This window comes from Podarcis muralis, chromosome 9, assembly GCF_964188315.1.
Source record: "Podarcis muralis chromosome 9, rPodMur119.hap1.1, whole genome shotgun sequence".
Taxonomy (NCBI): domain Eukaryota; kingdom Metazoa; phylum Chordata; class Lepidosauria; order Squamata; family Lacertidae; genus Podarcis; species Podarcis muralis.
The window spans coordinates 36182147-36202454 of record NC_135663.1 but is presented as its reverse complement, the minus strand read 5'-3'; the positions used below and the strand labels follow the sequence as shown (position 1 = coordinate 36202454).

The following is a 20308-nucleotide window of genomic DNA, read 5'->3' as shown; positions in this document are numbered from 1 at the left end:
GCAAATGGCAGGAGGCAGGGGAGGAGGGGGAGCGAAGCGGGTACCTGAGAACAGCTGGCGCGCCCAAGGGTCCCGGCCTCTGGAAGTCCCACGAAGCGCGTGTCCCCGAGGCGCGCGGGCCGTCCAGCGCTGCATATAAAGGGGAAGGAAAGGGAGGGCAGGGCAAGGGCCGGGCGGCAGTCTCTCCGGCTCCCTCTCCACACGCCAAGCGAGTCCCCGCAAGGGGAGGGGGGAAGTTGGCCTCTGGAGAGCCAAGGGGCCCGTTCTGTGGAGAGGCAGGGGCGGAGAAGCCCTCGCGTCACGCGGGAGTCCCCGAGCGCGCAATGTTTGGCGGGGTCCTCGAGCGCGGCTGAGAAGCGGTTCTCTCCTGCCGTCTCTCACGCACAAATAAACACACGTACAGACGGGCGCTCTGGCGCTGTGCAGAAACGAGCGGGCTTATCGCTTTTCTGGTGACACGACGACACAACCCACGTTGCGTGAGAGAAGACGGTTCCGAAAGGGCGCGGGGCGGAGCTACTCTTGACGCCGCAATAAGTCTAAAGTGCCCACAAGACTTTTTCCTTTTTCTTTCCCGCCCTCGTGTCCCTACAGGAAAAAGAGGGTTCTTGCGACACAGCTAACCCGCCGTGGTTTGCCTCCTGCTTCGCTCATAGACGCACCTATAGCACTTTAGTTACAGATAGGTAGCCGTGTTGGTCTGCCATAGTCAAAACAAAACAAAAATCCTTCCAGTAGCACCTTAAAGACCAACTAAGTTAGTTCTTGGTATGAGCTTTCGTGTGCATGCACACTTCTTCAGATACACTTTAAAAAGTGATGCTGCCACAGTCTTCAAGGCAAGTGTAGTAAACGTGGTGCCCGTGAGATGTGTTGGCCTCCCATCAGCCCCAGAGAGCATAACCAACCGCCGGGGATTATGGGAATTTTAGGCCAGCAACATCTGGAGGGCACCAGGTGAGCTACCAGTGCTTCAGACAGACAGGATATTGTTGTCTTGTTAGCAAATGCAGCAGGAGAAGCCCCTGCAATGAACAGACAGGCAGCTGGGGAAAGTACTTTTAAGGTTATGCCACAGTCAACCCGTAATGCTGGTGGTCAACAAAAGAGGTTTAAAGACTGTCTCAAGGCAAATCTTTAAAAATGTAGTATAAACACTGACAACTGGGAAACATTGGCCTGCAAGCGCTGCAGTTGGAGAAAAGCCTTTACCAAAGGTGTCATGGGCTTTAAAGACACTTGAACTCAGGACGAAAGGGAGAAACGTGCTAGGAGGGAGGCATGCTTACAAATCCACACCGTGATCAGCTCCCGCCCAGAAACCAATGTCCCCACTGTGGAAGGATGTGTGGATCCAGAATTGGCCTCCACAGTCACTTACGGACTCATTGTTAAAACCGTGTTTATGGAAGACAATCTTACTTGGCTACGAGTGATCCCCAAAGAAGACGACGACAGTCAATCCCTTGGTGCACACTATACTTAAACAGACATCTGAAGCACTTTCTTTCCCTCACAGGATTATGGACACTTTAGGTTGCTGGGGTCCGCAACTCTGTGAGGGGTAAAGTACAGTGCCCAGAATTCTTTGTGCTTTAAAAGTATACAGTGTGTATACACTAGGTGCCATAAGACTCTGAGTCAATGCAGCAAGAGAGAGTTCCTGAAACAAGACCAACACATAGACCAACCACACTTTCGCTTGTCCCATGATTTTAAGTGAATTTCAAGTCATAGGTCCGATAATGTTTTGCTTTGCTTTGCTTTTGTCCCAGGGTTTTCTCTGGGGAAATCTGCTGTTTATCACTGAATCAGAACAAAGTCAATCAAGTTTTCAATGGCATGCCATTAGTTCCAATTCAATAGTATACAGTTGGTTTTCCTGGGGAAAGTGGCAGGACAGGAAAAAAACACCTCTTGGCTCTGTGACTTGACTCACTTGAAATTATAGGACAAATGGCAGTGTGGGTGAGCCCATAGCTAGCCGTCTGGCATTTGTCTCCTGCTACATTGGCTCACACACAGTTTTTTAAAAGGGGGTTGTTTTGTCAAACCACAAAACACTTAGAAATGTTTTCTTTGTAAACCATCTGCGCTTCACTGTGCATGTGTGTGTGCTTTAGAAAAAAATAGTGTTTCATAACAGAGCTTGCCAATGTTTGTGTGGCTAGAAACTCATTTCCCTCTTCCTGGGTCATGTTTTATTGGTCAGCTGCTTAGGCTTGCCCTGTGAAATGTTTACAACTTTTAGCTGCTTATTTAGACATATTTAAACAGTTCACTCCACTTCTGTTTTCTTTTATTGAACTGGATACTGTTTCTATTTCTTCTTTAAAAAATTCAGTAACTTAAACATACACTTTTGTGGGACTAGCAATTAATATGGAATAAACACTACTATCGCACACCTAGATTAGAATTCCCATTTCATCTGTAAGCATGCACTGAAAAAAAAAATAGACAATATTGTTTCTTTAACCATTCTGATCTTTAGTGAAATTCATCGCAGAAAGGAGAACCTCACCTTTTGACTAAGTTGGCAAAACTAGGGAAATGCAGAGGACACTTAGAATGAGCCAACCAACCAGCATTCATTATTGCTTTGTTCTAATCATGAGACAAACTGCGTGCACACATCCCAGCAGGTTGCTGATTCCATAAGAAAGACCTAGACCATCAGTTCTGGTCATGTGCTTACCCTCTTACCTTGGGGTTGTCCATGGAATGCATATATCTCCTGTTTTATTTGTTGCATTACCCCGTTAGTGCATCAAGCAGCGGTGTGCAATGGGGAACAGTCATGCAATGGGGAATTAAGGTACCCCTGCCCATACGGGCCAGTCGTGTCCGACTCTAGGGTTGTGCGCCCATCTCACTCAAGAGACCGGGGGCCAGCGCTGTCCGGAGACACTTCCAGGTCACGTGGCCAGCGTGACAAAGCTGCATCTGGAGAGCCAGCGCAGCACACGGAAACGCCGTTTACCTTCCCGCCAGTAAGCGGTCCCTATTTATCTACTTGCACCCGGGGGTGCTTTCGAACTGCTAGGTTGGCAGGCGCTGGGACCGAGCAGCGGGAGCGCACCCCGCCGCAGGGATTCGAACCGCTGACCTTTCGATCGGCAAGTCCTAGGCACTGAGGCTTTAACCCACAGCGCCACCCGCGTCCCTATGGGGAATTATCCAGCTGCAAATCCTGTACAAATGCTGAATGATGATGGAAGTGGTCCAGGCTCTCAAATCTTCTCTCTTAAGTCTAGTTTCAGAACAAAGGAGTCAGCTGATACACACCCCTAGTATGAAAGCTAATGTATCCTGTCGGTTTGACAAGACTGAGTCAGTTGTGGAAAGTCAACAGGCTGACTGTTTAAGCTTTTCATGATGATTTGTAATATTATTGAAAATGTTTTATTTTTCTCCTCACTCTGGGAAATGGCTAAACAATTTGATTCCGATTTATATGTCATCTGTAAGAGGACCAGCCCAGTCAAAACTATGCACTTGGACCTAAATGAGAAAAATGAAGCTCACCTACCGTAATTTTTTTGAGGCTGCAATTTACCCTGGGTTTATAGCATTTTATAGTTTGTACAAAAATAATGAAGATGTCTAATTTTGAGCATTGATGTTCTAAAGTCATCAAGATCATTAATTCAATATTAGCTTTCAAATAAACAAACTTTTGTGTTCACTATCATGTCTCTTTTTTTACAGCCAACAGGTTGCAATGTGAAGCAGCTTTGGAAAGAGGTATGACCTGGGATTTTTAATGAATGGGCTATTTGACTATACTGAGATAGATCACAGCAGCCAAAGGACAATGAATCAAAACAAAAGATGGGGAAATTAAAAACTAATTGACAAAACTCAATTTTGTCAAGAGTAAGAAGGAATACCTCAAGTGTCATTGACTGACTGTAACTGGAAAAAAGCAAACTAACCTTTTGAGGTTAGCATTTATGAGGTTAAAATGCATTTGCTCTTTAATTTTATAACAAGATGATGCATAAACAGTTGCTAGACGTATTCAGAAGTAATACAGGTGTCAGATAATATCATGTTAAGGCATGCCTGCAGTGCCACCTGCAATCCCCCTGCATTAAATTCACATTCATTTTCTTAATGACACAAAACTGTGCTTCCTAATTAAACTGGGGACACTTAATAGCCATCAAAACACTACTTACCATAGCAAGGTGTTTATTTATTGCATAAATTATTCTGATGCTCTCGCCATCTACAAAAAACGCTCTTCTAATATATGCAAGTCTCATTTCTTGTGGGCACAGGCTATTTGGCAAGGTATAGACAATTGCCATCACTAATGAGCAACTAAATTACAATTTAGTAATTTAAGTGCAATGGCAAACAAACTCAATAGTTTACAAGAAGCGAACACTAACCTGAATTAAATGCTAACCTGAATTTACAAGTCAACATAATTGTTAAATAAAATGTGGTCATATTATATTAGAAGAGAAAATGAAGTCAGTGTCACCCAATTTGCAACAATTTAAGGCTAGTTTGCAAAGTGGATGCACATTTAAGAAATTGATTTTGTTGTTGTTATGTTTATCTCAAGGGATTTCTACCATGGTCAATATCAGCTTTTGCGTGAAGACTAGCATTTACATTTTGTATAAGCCTACATAAAACACCATATTGCTTCTTTCCCCCATCCACTTCCTCTTCTGGGCGTTGGCACTGGCAGCTGCCCACCTACAAGCAGAGGAGGGCAAAGCAGTTCATTGCCACCGTTATTATCTCATGAACAGATGAATAACAGACTACATCTGGTAAAATTATATTTTCCATACAACTCTCCTAAGCAGGAGATAGTTAATATTTGCACTGATTCAAAGTAACCAGAAAGTTGATCTACCTTTCTTTTTACTAATACTAATGTCTACCCCTTCATGGATCACTGCCTTGCCGTGGCGAAGGGGCTTGAAGAACTCAGAGAAGCTATGAACTATGCCGAGCAGGGCACACAAGATGAACAGGTCATAGTGGAGAGTTTTGACCAAACGTGATCCACCTGGAGGAGGAACCGGCAAGCCACTCCAGTATCCTTGCCAAGAAAACTCCATGGACAAAGACAACAGGCATATAAAAGTTATGGCGCTGGAAGATGAGCCCCTCAGGTCGGAAGGCGTCCAACATGCTACTGGGGAAGAGCGGAGGGCAAGTACAAGTAGATCCAGAGCTGATGAAGCAGCTGGGCCAAAGCCGAAAGGACGCTCAGTTGCGGATATGCCTGGAAGCGAAAGGAAAGCCCAATGCTGTAAAGAAAAATATTGCATAGGAACCTGGAATGTAAGAACCATGAACCTGGGTAAGTTGGAGGTGGTCAAAAATGAGATGGCAAGAATAAATATTGACATCCTGGGCATCAGTGAACTAAAATGGACGGGAATGGGCGAATTCAGTTCGGATGACCATCACATCTACTACTGTGGGCAAGAAACCCGTAAAAGAAATGGAGTGGCCCTCATAGTCAACAAAAGAGTGGCGAAAGCTGTACTGGGATGCAATCTCAAAAATGATAGAATGATCTCGATACGAATCCAAGGCAGACCTTTTAACATCACAGTAATCCAAGTTTATGCACCAACTACTGGTGCTGAAGAAACTGAAATTGACCAATTCTATGAAGACTTACAACACCTTATAGAAGTGACACCAAAGAAGGATGTTCTTCTCATTATAGGGGATTGGAATGCTAAAGTAGGGAGGCAAGAGATAAAAGGAACAACTGGCAAGTTTGGCCTTGGAGATCAAAACGAAGCAGGGCAAAGGCTAATAGAGTTCTGTCAAGAGAACAAGCTGGTCATCACAAACACGCTTTTCCAACAACACAAGAAACGACTCTACACATGGACATCACCAGATGGGCAGCATCGAAATCAGATTGATTATATTCTCTGCAGCCAAAGATGGAGAAGCTCTATACAGGCAGCAAAAACAAGACCTGGAGCTGACTGTGGCTCAGATCATCAGCTTCTTATAGCAAAATTCAAGCTTAAACTGAAGAAAGTAGGAAAAACCACTGGGCCGGTAAGATACAATCTAAGTCAAATCCCTTATGAATACACAGTGGAAGTGATGAACAGGTTTAAGGATTTAGATTTGGTGGACAGAGTGCCTGAAGAACTATGGCTGGAGGCTCGCAACATTATACAGGAGGCAGCAACGAAAACCATCCCAATGAAAAGGAAATGCAAGAAAGCAAAGTGGCTGTCCAACGAGGCCTTACAAATAGCGGAGGAGAGAAGGCAAGCAAAATGCGAGGGAAATAGTGAAAGATACAGGAAATTGAATGCAGATTTCCAAAGAATAGCAAGGAGAGACAAGAAGGCCTTCTTAAACGAGCAATGCAAACAAATAGAGGAAAACAACAGAATGGGAAGAACCAGAGATCTGTTCGAGAAAATTGGAGATATGAAAGGAACATTTCGTACAAAGATTACCATAATAAAGGACAAAAGTGGTAAGGACCTAACAGAAGCAGAAGACATCAAGAAGAGGTGGCAAGAATACACAGAGGAATTATACCAGAAAGATATGGATGTCTCGTACACCCCAGGTAGTGTGGTTGCTGACCTTGAGCCAGACATCCTGGAAAGTGAAGTCAAATGGGCCTTAGAAAGCACTGTAAATAACAAGGCCAGTGGAAGTGATGGTATTCCAGCTGAACTATTTAAAATTTTAAAAGATGATGCTGTTAAGGTGCTACACTCAATATGCCAGCAAATTTGGAAAACTCAGCAGTGGCCAGAAGATTGGAGAAGATCAGTCTACAGTACATCTCAATCCCAAAGAAGGGCAGTGCCAAAGAATGTTCCAACTACCGCACAATTGCACTCATTTCACACGCTAGCAAGGTTATGCTTAAAATTCTACAAGGAAGGCTCAAGCAGTATGTGGATCGAGAACTCCCAGAAGTGCAAGCTGGATTTAGAAGAGGCAGAGGAACCAGAGACCAAATTGCAAACATGCGCTGGATTATGGAGAAAGCTAGAGAGTTCCAGAAAGACATCTACTTCTACTTCATTGACTATGCAAAAGCCTTTGACTGTGTCGACCACAGCAAACTATGGCAAGTTCTTAAAGAAATGGGAGTGCCTGATCACCTCATCTGTCTCCTGAGAAATCTCTATGTGGGACAAGAAGCTACAGTTAGAACTGGATATGGAACAACTGATTGGTTCAAAATTGGGAAAGGAGTACGACAAGGCTGTATTTTGTCTCCCTGCTTATTTAACTTATATACAGAATTCATCATGTGAAAGGTGGGCTGGATGAATCCCAAGCTGGAATTAAGATTGCCGGAAGAAATATCAACAACCTCAGATAGGCAGATGACACAACCTTGATGGCAGAAAGTGAGGAGGAATTAAAGAACCTTTTAATGAGGGTGAAAGAGGAGAGCACAAAATATGGTCTGAAGCTCAACATCAAAAAAACAAAGATCATGGGCACTGGTCCCATCACCTCCTGGCAAATAGAAGGGGAAGAAATGGAGGCAGTGAGAGATTTTACTTTCTTGGGCTCCATGATCACTGCAGATGGTGACAGCAGCCACGAAATTAAAAGACGCCTGCTTCTTGGGAGAAGGGCAATGACAGGCCTAGACAGCATCTTGAGAAGTAGAGACGTCACCTTGCCAACAAAGGTCCGTATAGTTAAAGCCATGGTTTTCCCAGTAGTGATGTATGGAAGTGAGAGCTGGACCATAAAGAAGGCTGATCGCCGAAGAATTGATGCTTTTGAATTATGGTGCTGGAGAAGACTCTTGAGAGTCCCATGGACTGCAAGAAGATCAAACGCATCCATTCTGAAGGAAATCAGCCCTGAGTGCTCACTGGAAGGACAGATCGTGAAGCTGAGGCTCCAGTACTTTGGCCACCTCATGAGAAGAGAAGACTCCCTGGAGAAGACACTGTTGCTGGGAAAAATGGAGGGCACAAGGAGAAGGGGGCGACAGAGGACGAGATGGTTGGATAGTGTTTTCGAGGTTACCAGCATGAGTTTGACCAAACTGCAGGAGGTAGTGGAGGACAGAGGTGCCTGGCGTGCTCTGGTCCATGGGGTCACGAAGAGTCGGACACGACTAAACGACTAAACAACAACAACAATGTCTTCCGGTGCATTGCCATATAAAAAGGATGATTAATGGAGAAAGGAAGGGTACCAAAAGACACTTTGTACCCTATGATGAAATTTCTCTCAGAGGCCCTCTCCAGACAGGAGAAAAACTGCAGATGTTGTAATAAAAAAGGAGTGGCAGAAGAACCAAGGCGATCTGCTCAGTCCTGAATGGTTCTCAACTCCTTGCCGTCCCGCTTTTGGCAATAATCATCATGTTCTGACTAGTGCCAAGTCTGAGCAATGTTTCTCCATAAAGACGACCAAATTGTTTTATTAAATAGAGGAGAGGAGAGGCAAGGGGTGACATAACTGAGCTTCTGGTGCTCAGAGTGCATTTCCCCACAGGGGAGCCGTGGAAAGAATGTACGGTAGTTGGTCAAGGGAGCCACGGATTCACAAAGGTTGAAAACCTCTGGTCTACACACAAAGGGGGAATATCATCTTTGAGTGTAGCACAGATATTAAGAAGTTTATTAAGAATAAGAAGCAAGAACATGACCACAGAAAAAATGAGTAGCTGTGAAGTAAATATGATGTGGTTGCATTAAAAAAAAGAAAAAAATGATGCAAAATTAGTCAACTGTTAATTAAACTTTTTTCATTGCAAACAAAAGTGATAGGGAGATATCCAAAATCAGATGTTAAAACTTTTCAGTGTGGATATAATGCTATAGAGTGTATCTATCAGATTACCTGATAAAGGAAAAATGAAACAGAAAATTGGAAACACTTGCTGTTTTAAAAGAAATCTCTATAAATTAAAGGAAGGAAGAGTGAATGAGCAATTTTGCTGATGATTTCCTTGGCCTAGCATGCAGTATGCTGTGGAAAGAATGAATTTTGGCATAGTCAACACACAGCTGTATGAAGACTCGGCAGAGACAATATTTTATTCGAGACTCAATGGAGAGACTGTGTACTCTCCCCCACCCTATAATCTAGATATGTTTTGCCCTGAAAAGCACTTCTGGGGAAACTGATTTCATTTCAAAAATAAAAGCACATTGGAGATAGATTCTGCATTACCCCACACAGTGCTTGTTCAAAAACAGATGTAGGTGGTCTTGGCAATGGGAGTACTGTAGCCAATGATGTTGTGGGTGTGGGTATGCAATGATCATAACCAGTCCACCTTACTTCATTCACCAGGGCATGTGCAGGGTGGGGAAGCATGGATAACCTACTCGGGGGAAGGCTTTTTGAATGTGTGTCCAGTAACCACACACAGCCTTGTGGAAGAATCAATGGAGCTTGAAAGCAGCATTTTGAATGAGCATGCACCATTCCAGATTGAGAAAAAAATACATTTTTTACTACAAACATGTTAGTGTGTATGCAGCTTTAGTGAAGCTGTAATCAGTACAGATAACAGATATTCAGGAATTTGCTTTCCTTTCTTGCTAGCTGGTAAAATGGGGACTTTAGCACTGATATCAAATGGATAAATATTCCAACTGTATGACACCATTCTCCTTCCTATTGAAGTTAGTTTAATGTTACTACATTTATATCCCTGTTCCCCCCCCCCAAAAAAAAAATATCCTAGTCATAGCTGTCAGCTTTCAGATTTGAAAATAAGGGATCAGCAGCCTCACCTGTCCCGGGGACAGTCTACGGGATATCTAACAATCCGGGATAGCAGCGGGAAGCAGCGGGAAAGAGCGCTGGACTAAGGGAATTTCCCGCAAAAAAAGGGAAGGTTGATAGCTATGATCCTAGTCCAACTATACTGAGTCATAGTGCCCAATCCCACTGAAAGAAATGGTGCTTCGGGTAGTTCTGACTAACTTCTTCCAAAATTTATTATTGCTTCATTGGTGATTTTATGCTAATTGATAAAACCAAGTATCTGTATTTTTACCGCATTTGTCAGTTTTATCCATAAGGCCTGCTAAACCTTCTGAAGCTTTAAATGGCATGTGTGCCTTTTTCCAGCAGCTGCTATCCTTACAGTGTAAGGAGATGAACACTCTTTTAAGGCTAGATTATTAAAATGAGGAAAACTGATAATTAAATATGCAAAGCCATTGGCTTGGGGTTATCAAGATGCCATTGTGTGCTTGTGAAGGGGTGCTGGAACCCCAAGCACCAGGCAAGGGTAAGAACATCGGGGAAGGTTAAGAGCAGATGACAGACCCTCCATGTGTCCCTATTTTCCAGGGATGTCCCTGATTTAGAGAAGGCATCCCATTTTCTTATTTGATCCTGGAATGTCCTGCTTTCCCTTAAGACATCCCTATTTTCACTGGAGAAACTTTGGAGGGTATGGAGTTATTCGACTCCTGAGCCATCAGAAGGCCATTCTGTATAGGAAAGGGTTTTTTTTAATGATTATTAATGTTTTAGTATTTTTTTATATATGTTGGAAGCTGCCTGGAGAGGCTGGGGCAATCCAGAAAGATGTGTGGGGTATAAATAGTAAAATTATCATTATGGAATGGGAAGTCCCTTTTTTCATCGGAAAAATGTTGGAGGGTATAAGATGACCCCTGTTGTTATCAGGGCCAGTTTGTAGATACGCAGGTTATATCTTTTAAGCTTTAGAAAGATTTGCATTCAAAAGCCATGATCAATTTAAATGGTTTTCACTGGACCTTTGACACCAATCACTAGGAACCCAAGAGAATTCATGTGGCTTCCCTGGAAAAAAGTAAGAACATTATTGCAAAGTCAAACAGAGACATGAAAAGGAATAGAAGTGGATTATTTCAAAGTCAGGGAAAGTTTATGCTTTAAAAGTGTTCTGACTTTAAGGGGGTTTTTTTGTTTTTTAATTCAAGCATTGAAACATGTCGTAGCTGATTAATAGCTGCTGAACATCTCAACTAGACACAGACAAATTGCCAAGGGAATCATGGTACATGAAGCAGCTTTTTCACTGGGATATTGACTTGCATTCCTCACCAGTCAGAAAGTAAGCTGCTCTCTTTCATTGACTGGCACTCGTTAGTTCCTTTCTAAAGGGAGCTTTCAGTACTTGTTTTAAGTTTTTGTAACCCTTATCCCACAAAACTTCACAGATAACCTGCTATTGATTTAGTAATAGGTCAGAGGAAAAATCAGCCAGGCTATCTGGTCCTAGCCGGTGTCAGGCTATTTCCAGTAGGTGCAGATCTGAAGATTCTTGAAACCCTGCTTGCAAATGCACCTCTGTAATTATTCAAATCGTGAAGCATCAGATCCATAGCCCATCATCAGCTGGCTTTAAATTAATCAAACAAACAGGTATATTCTTGGAAAATGTACGTGCCTGCATGTTGGGATTTTGCCCTTGGAAGTTTCAGCCAGCTTTCTACATCTCAGAAGCTTTTTCTATGTGCTAGAACAGTGGCAACGTGCCAGGCAGAGATTAATTTCCCCCCAAATTAGAGCCAACCGTGCACCATCTGTTACCTGCTAGGAGACCCTGGAAAACTAATCAGACCCAAACCTACTCAGGGCAGGGCAATTTCTGTCTTTTCTTTCTTTCTTTCTTTCTTTTAAAAAAAGATTTTTGGTTATGCATGTAAGCAGGCTTGATTTCTTTCAGCGGAGATATTTGCTGCTCACACATACGGAACACTTGTTAAGTGGCAGCTCTTAAGAGACTTTTAACAGAGCTGTAAAACAGTGCTGCAGAATGATTAGTCGAGCAGCTTATTAGAGCTATTGGGTATTACATGAGGAAAACAAGTGATTTCTCACATGGGTTTATGCGAAGGAAGTCACCGCCAGCTGGCAATCCCCTGTAGCTTGAACCCACGATTGCACACACATTTTAAAATCCACCTGAGTCTGTTGTCACTAGCATGGAAATGTAATGGTGCGAGCCCTTGTCCCACTCCAGCTCTGACATTACCTTTAAAAAATACTTCTTAGGCAAGTTATACTATATCATTAGAATGGCCAATTTACCTGAGCACACAACTAATATATGGCAATTATCACGTAATTTGCTCTAAGTGAGAGGGTGAAAGAGCAGAAGATTTTATTACTCCTGCTCAGTTGCAGTCCAGTATTATCAGCTGATAAAATGCACCATAATGTGAGGAGATTTTTGTAATGGCTCTAATGATATGATAACCTTAACTGGTTCTTCATGTACGTTTCAAATTTCATTGCTAATAACAATCTTAATATGCTATTCATTAGCCCATTAATTACATCATCATTTAACACACACACACCACTTCCAATTAGCTTTAATGACATCAGAGCTATTTTTCCATGCTGGCATTTTTTAATTTTTTTTTTTTTAAGAAAGGAAAAAATGTGCACTGTGCTTTCGCACTTGAACCGCCTGCTGTTCTGTCTTAATTAAGTTTTGTAACAGCAGTCATAGTTTATAGGGGACTTTTTAACCTCATTTGATTTCAGACCATTTGTACTGCCTTGAAGTAGGCATTGAAAATGTCCGAGTTAATCCAATTACCTCAAAAGGCAGGCAATCTCATTTAATTTATATAATTTTAGGGAAAGGCAAAACTCCCGCAAACGGCCAGAGCTATTTTATCTGCACCAATATGTAAAAGAAAAATACCTTAAAACCCTGAAAAGATGCAAGAAAAAAACAAACATTCACGATGCAGATGACTGGAGAGGATGGACAGGCTTCCACGGGGTTTAATCTGGTACTTCTTCCATGCATACTAGAATGTGGATAGGCCAGATCAGGCCTAATTGCCTTCTGGACAGTCCAGGAATCTCTGCATGGATCGCCAGTGCGCGTGTTCTTTCCCTCTCCCTCACATGGCGGCAGTGGCGCCTCCTCCCTCCCTCCCTCCCTCCTCCTGGCTTCTCCCCGCCCTGCCTAGAGGAGGAAGGGGGCTGGGCTTTGTTGGTGCCAGCAGCAGCAACGCTTGAGCAGCCGCCATTTTAAGCAGCCCCTCTCCGGAGCCATTTCGAGTGCTGCTCATCATCCTTCCGCTGCCACTGCCAGTCCCTGCCGCTCACAAGATACAGGTAAGCAGCCACTGGGGCTCATGGTGCTCTTGCATCATCCCCCCCCCCAGAAAATACAGTCTGCCCCCCCCCCACAAGGTCTGAGGGGCAGTGGACCAGCCCCGCGCCTAAAAAGTTTGCTGATCCCTGCTTTAGCATGTTCAGCTGTGTGCACAAAGTCTCCCCCCAACCTGCTAACATTTGTGCTGTACATATAAATGGGGGGGGGGTTGCTTCTTGGCATGCATGATGTGAGGAGTGGGACTGCTTGGTACAGCTCCACTCCATACTTGTGTGTTGGGCTTGTTTTCCTACTCATATTGAAATACTGCCCCTCAATGAGGCCAAACTTAGATTCACAAAATGTTTAGGGGTATGTGTACCCCTACGTCCCCCCAGAAAAAAAAGCACTGGGCTTATAACACCTGAATACAACTTTAGATAATTCAGGATCAGAGAAGAATCCAGGAGTACATAATGATGTCATGTTGCTAAAGCTCTTTTTCACTGTAACAACTGAATCAGGAGAGGCCATGCAAGCCCTGGACCAGTCCCTGTGCTCAGTACTAAGTTGCAAGGGAGCCAACAGACCGAGTCTGGATCCTGGCAAGATAGAGGCACTGTGAGCGAGGAGGTTCCCAAATCTGGCCAACTAGCCAATTGCCTGCTTTGGATGGGGTCCTACTCTCTTTGAACAGGGAGACGGGTGGTGCTGTGGTTTTAACCGCTGAGCCTCTTGGGCTTGCCAATTGGAAGGTCAGCGGTTCGAATCCCCATGACGGAGTGAGCTCCCGTTGCTCTGTCCCAGCTCCTGACAACCTAGCAGTTCGAAAGCATGCCAGTGCAAGTAGATAAATAGGGACTGCTGTGGTGGGAAGGTAAATGGCATTTCCATGCACTCTGGTTTCGTCACGGTGTTCAATCGCACCAGAAGTGGTTTAGTCATGCTGGCCACATGACCCAGAAAGCTGTTTGTGGACATAAACCACCTTGAAAGCGAGAAGAGCACTGCACCCCATAGTCACCTTTGACTGGACTTAACCATCCAGGGATCCTTTACCTTTTTACCTTTACTTTCTTTGAAGGAACAGGTTTGTAGCCTGGGGTTGCTTGGAGATTCACCTCTGAAACGGAAGAGCCAGGTGGCCTCAGTGTTTTGTCTGGTAAGACAGCTATAGCTGTTCCTGAACCAGGATAGCCTGGCCACTGTTGCCATGTGCTGGTAACCTCCAAGTTGGATTACTGTGATGCTTGATTGCTCCATGGCGCAGACGATCAGCACCATGCTACACTGTTGGTGAAAGAATTGAATTAGCTTTCATTCTAAGTTCAAGGGGTTGGTTTTGGAGCACAATTCACCCCTTAAAAGCTCAAGGAATCACTCTTGTCAGGAGCTCCATTATATAGGAATCAGACCTTTAGTATGCTGGCACCTACCCTCTGGAATGACCTCCCATTATGCACTGGACAGAGACTGTCTTTGTTGCATTTTAAATGCCTATTAAGACGTTCCTTTTTCAACAACCTCGTCAGTGGAGATCTTTATCCTAATCTGTATCTTCATTGGCTTTGACATTGTTTTAAAATATAGAATTGCTTTCAGTTCTTTGTGTACAGTATAGGGAATTGTTTTTAATGTCAATTTTTAAATTATGAGATACTTTATGGGAAGTGATTCACAAATGGAACCCAATCAGTAAACAGTAACCTTAGATAAACCATCAGAAATACATTTCAATCTCCAGTAGCAATGCAGTAGCAATAACTACACATGTGATGGTAAAAATGCCAAGTTTTAACTTGTCTAAGATAATATTGCCTTTCTTTCCCAGCCTTACATTTTCTCTGTGTTTGACTACCAGCCATAAGCTCTCTAGCCACAACATAAACTACTTGTTAGCATTTGCCCTGATAGACAAAATAACAAAGTCGTGAAGTCTCACGGCATAGGGGAAAAAATGCCTTTTCTGCTATGTGTGTTGTTGTTCCATTAGAAAAATGTAAAAGTTAGCTATTAGAACCGATGATCAAGACCAGCTGGCACATTAACTTAGGTGAAACAATGAGCAGCTTATGCTGAACAAAAAGATTATATGAACTTTGGCTGACATGCTCGATGGTACAGAAAGGCTTTACTGTACTATGCTACAGTAAGTTATGCACCACCATAGGTGTGGCACACCCTAATTTTATGTTATTTTTTAAATGGGGGTCATGGCAAGCACAAGAGAGTACAGCGTGGGATCTCTGCCCTCTCAGCTGCTCTGCTTGCCACCTTTTGCTCACACTGGCAAGCAATGCCTCGTTCTCTAGGACAGGGAAATGAAGGAACCTTAACCTGTTTTGTTTAATTTGGGTGAGCTAACGGTTAAAGATGAAGATCATGAAAACTGATGGTATCTTTATATACGCCTGGTTATTACTATAGCAAAATTTGGTACAGTATTTGGTTTCACATTTTTTAAAAAGTTTGCATATTTGAAGTGAAGTTTAGTTGTTAATTTAAAAAATGACAACTTTTGTTGTCAGTTTCTTTTGTCTGATGAATAAAAATGTCCTTTATGATGAAGTATGGGTATTGTGATGGGATGATGAGCTGCTTGTGCGTAAAATGCAAGTCCCTCAGAGTTTGATCAGGTTTTCAAACCTCTGCCTGTGACGGAGCCCCTCCAGCATGGCTGCGTCAATCGCTAGCAGAATCCGAAAGTGGTTGCTTTCGGAATCGTTTCCAACATAAAAGCTCCTTAACGGAAACACGTCTCCTGGACTCTCGGCGTGACAGTTTCCGGCGAGGAGTGGGTGTCCCTATAGGAGGTCCTGAGACCTCCTCACTGTTTTCGCTGGAAGCGTCTCTGAGCCATCCCTCCGACTCACTTTCCCTTGGAGTTCCTGATCTCCCCCTACTGGTTCCCTCTTCAGCTGCTACGTCTCTCTCAACCTCAGTGAGCCTTTGCACCTCCTGTCTTTCCGATGGCAGTTCCCTGACATCCACCTCCCCTCCAGGGCCCCCTTCACCCCCTCCCGTCTCCTCCCCTACGGGCTGTGAGGAGGTAAAACCCCTGAAAGAACCTTCCTCATCGTCCGAAGTTTCGAACACTTCCCTCCACTTGTTGCTGTCCCTGGTCTCTCGGTACTCCTCGTCATCGGAGTCCATTCCCTCTTCCAACTCCGACTCCGCAAATCCTTCCAGTTCCTCTTCCTCGTCGGTGGTGCCGAAATACTCCCTCCTAAACCTTGCTACCGGCTGTGGTTTCCTCGGGAATCTTTGGTGGAACGTTTCTGTTAAAACCTCGTCATTGACCTCCCCTGCAGTCACCCAGGTGTTTTCTGACTCCGGTTCCCCTTCCCACGCCACCAAATACTCCACCTGATTTCCCTTCCACCTAGAATCGAGGATTTCCGCTACATGATTGCTGCGTTCCCTTTCTTCCAAGGCTGGTCCCCTGGCGTGCTCCCCTTCACGTCCCCCCCGTATGGTGACAGTAATGACCTGTGGAACACTGGGTGCAATTTCATGTGGTTGGGTAACCGGAGTTTGAAAGCCACTGGGTTGATCTGCTGAATGACCTCAAAGGGTCCCAATCTTTTGGGTCTTAATTTCTTACAACCCCCTTTGAACGGCAACCCTTGGGTTGACAGCCACACCTGATCCCCCACCCTTATGGTTTCACCTTCCCTTCTGTTCTTGTCTGCCTGCTTCTTATATTGTGCCTTGGCCCTTTCTAAGTTGAGCTGGAGCTGATGATGGATCGCTTCCATCTCTTCTACAAAATGTTCGGCCGCTGGAACGCTCCATCTCTCCCCTCCATCCCCTGGAAATGCCCTGGGGTGACACCCGTAATTAGCCAAAAAGGGGCTCATCCCTGTGGACACATTCTCCGCATTATTGTAGGCGAATTCTGCCAGCGCCAACTTTTCGACCCAATCGTTCTCTCTGTCATTGACATAACACCTCAGATATTGTTGGAGGATGCCATTTGCTCTTTCCGCCTGCCCGTTGGTTTCAGGGTGCCGGGCAGTCGAAAAATTGACTTCCACGTGCAGCAAGCTCATGAGCTTCCTCCAGAACCTGGAAGTAAATTGTTTGCCGCGGTCTGAGATCACCCTCAAGGGGGCTCCGTGCAACCTAAAGATGTGTTCTACAAACAACTTCGCTGTTTCTTCCGCTGTGACTGCATGTGAGCATGCTACAAAGTGGCACATCTTAGTTAACAGGTCTACTACTACCATGATGGCTGTTTTCCCCTTGGACTTCGGCAGATCTGTCATAAAATCTATTGATACCGCTTCCCAAGGCCGTTCTGGTGTGGGTAATGGTTCTAATAACCCTGCCGGCGCCCTTCTTTCCCCTTTGGCTCGCTGACATTGGTCACACCCTCTTACATACTCCTTTACATCTTCCCTCACCTTGGGCCACCAAAATTCCCTGGTAACCAACCACATGGTCTTGTGTTGCCCAAAATGTCCGCCGTGGGGCTATCGTGCAACTGCTTGAGTACTCTCCCCCTCAATTCACCTTCTGGTATATACAGTGCCCCTTTGTAATACAGTGCCCCATTTCTTTCCTCAAAACCTCCGGGTTTCTCGCCCTCCCCCCGGAGACCTCTGAGCTTATCCTGGGCATATTCATCATTTTCCGTTTCCTCTACCAGTTCTCGTTGCCCCACCAGCGCCGCCCCACACACCCAGCGGTCTTCAGGGATGACATGTCTCTCTTCGATTGCCCCCTCCCCCTCCAAATACTCTGGTTTGCGTGAGAGAGTGTCCGCCCTGACGTTTTCTGGGCCTGGCACATAACAAATTTCAAAGTGGAATTTGGAGAATTCCTGTGCCCATCTCACTTGTCGTTGCTTGAGCACTCGAGCTGTTCTCCAATACTCTAAATTCTTGTGGTCGGTGCACACTTGCACCTTGTGTTGTGCCCCAATTAATAAATGTCTCCACCTCCGGAACGCTTCATGAATGGCGAGTAGTTCCCTGTCATACACCGTGTAGTTCCTCTCGGATTTATTCAGCTTCCTCGAGAAGAAGGCACACGGTCTCCACTCCGACGTATTCCTCCCCGGTTGAAGAAGTACCGCCCCGATCGCCCAGTCGGACGCATCGGTTTCCACTCTCATGGGCTTTCGTAAGTCCACATGCAGAAGTTGTTCTTCCGAGGCGAAAGCCCTTTTCAGTTCTTCAAAAGCTCGCTCCGCCTCCGCCGTCCAAACAAATTTCTTCTTGCTGCTGAGGCAGTCGGTGATGGGCGCCGTCAAGTGTGCAAAGTTCTTGATGAACTTCCGATAAAAGTTCCCAAACCCCAGGAATCTTTGCACATCCTTCTTGGTCTTCGGTGTCTTCCATTCCAGTACCGCTTGGACCTTGCCTGGATCCATGGCCAATCCCTTGTCTGACAAGCGGTACCCCAGGAATTCCACCTCCTTGGTATGAAACTGGCACTTCTCCAGTTTCACCCACAGCTGGTTGGCTTGCAGTCTGCCCAACACTTCTCGAACGTCCCTCACATGCTGCTCCTCATTCTCCGAATACACCAACACGTCGTCTAAAAAGGCCACACAATTCTTGTAGAGCAAAGGTCCCAGGACGTGGTTCATAAAAGCTTGAAAGCACGCCGAGCCCGCTTGTAGACCGAAGGGCATAACGAGGTATTCAAAGGCTCCCAGAGGGGTGAACATGGTGGTCTTCCATTCATCCCCCTTCCTTATGCGTATCAGATTGTACGCCCCCCGCAGGTCCAGTTTTGTAAAAATCTTCCCCTTCCTCACCCTGGTCAAAATGTCATCAATTCGGGGCATAGGGAAAGCCAGGGGTTCCGACACTGCATTCAGGGCCCTAAAGTCCACTACAAGTCTCGGCTTATCTGTGTTTTTTTTGTCCACAAAAAACACTGGGCTGCCCCCCACCGCTCTGGACTCTCTGATGAAACCTCGCTTCAGGTTTTTGTCAATGAACTCCCTCAACTCCTGCATCTCCCTGTCTGACATGGCGTACAGCTTGCCCACTGGGAGTTGGGCCCCAGGGAGTAGGTTGATTTGACAGTCAAAGGGTCTATGCGGCGGCAGTTTGTCTGCTTCCCTTTCGCTGAATACGTTGCTCAGATCTGCGTATTGCGGGGGCACCTTCCCTTTATCCATTACTTCCATCCCGGCTAGGGTGACTCTGGCTCCTCCCGGAACCTTCCCCTGCTTGCAGTGTTCTAGGCAATGCGCTGACCCAAAGGAGACCACCCTCTGATGCCAGCCCACTAGCGGATCGTGTAGCGCCAGCCAGCTCATCCCCAAAATGATGGGAGCTCCTCCCAAGGTGGCCACATTAAACGCTATCCGTTTGGTGTGCCTTGCCACCCTCATTATCATCGGGACAGTCTGTTGGCTAACTTCTCCTCCCAACAGCTCTCTGCCGTCAATCGTGGTCACCTGCAAGGGGTTACTTAAAGGGATGGTCTGTATCTGGTGCTCAGCTGCAAACTCCTTACTCATGAAATTACAGGAGCTGCCTGAATCCAAAAGCGCCTTGATCTGTAGTGGGTGTCCGTTTGGCAGCTCTAGCAACACCTCTATCACTAAAGCAGGTCTGGGAGGTTCTGGCGTGGGCACTTTCACTGCTCTTTGGCCTGGCTGCTGTGCCCCGACGGTGGCAGCCAGGCGTTGGCTTTTACTTGCTCCTTGCTTTCCTCCTCCTTTTCCCCAACAGCTCCTGCCATCCCTTGCCATTCCTTTCTTTGTGGGCAGACTCTGGCAAAGTGCCCTGGCTGTTGGCAGAGATAACATTTCTTGGCGCTCTTTCCCTCCTTCTTCCGCCCTTCACTGGGATTTGAAACTGCGCGCGCCCGCGCTGTTCCAACTTCCATCGGCTCTGCCGGCGGGAAAGGTGGCTCTGGAATGTCTGGAATGCGGAAATCCCTCCAACGTTCTCCTTTCCCTTCCCGCCTTTCCAAAGCCCTCGCTTCCTGGCGCGCTCCTATGGCCAGCGCGGATTTGGTCAGCTGATCCATAGACTCCGCCCTGGGCCCCCGGGAAAGTTCATCTTTAACGGCCGAAGAAAGCCCCTCTTCGAAAAGCATCTGGATGGGTTCCGCCGATAGGTCCCACCCCAATTTATGAATCAACATAGTAAACTCAGTCCAGTACTCACGGACAGATCGGCTCCCCTGTTTGCAAGCCATTAACTGCCTTCGCACCACTCCCTGCTCAATGTCGCTGGAAAACATCAGGTCCATGGCACGAAAAAACTTCCT

At 45.5% G+C, this 20308-nt stretch overlaps 1 protein-coding gene across 3 annotated transcripts in view; it reads right to left on the bottom strand.

The window, feature by feature from the left end:
• Nucleotides 1-579, bottom strand: part of IL15 (interleukin 15) — a 50642-nt gene extending 50063 nt beyond the window's left edge. For all 3 annotated transcript variants that reach the window (XR_013394181.1, XR_013394182.1, XM_077934061.1), the window contains exon 1: nucleotides 45-579. The gene's annotated coding sequence lies outside the window, so the exon portion shown is untranslated. The remainder of the gene's footprint in view (nucleotides 1-44) is intronic.
• Nucleotides 580-20308: the final 19729 nt, after the last annotated feature.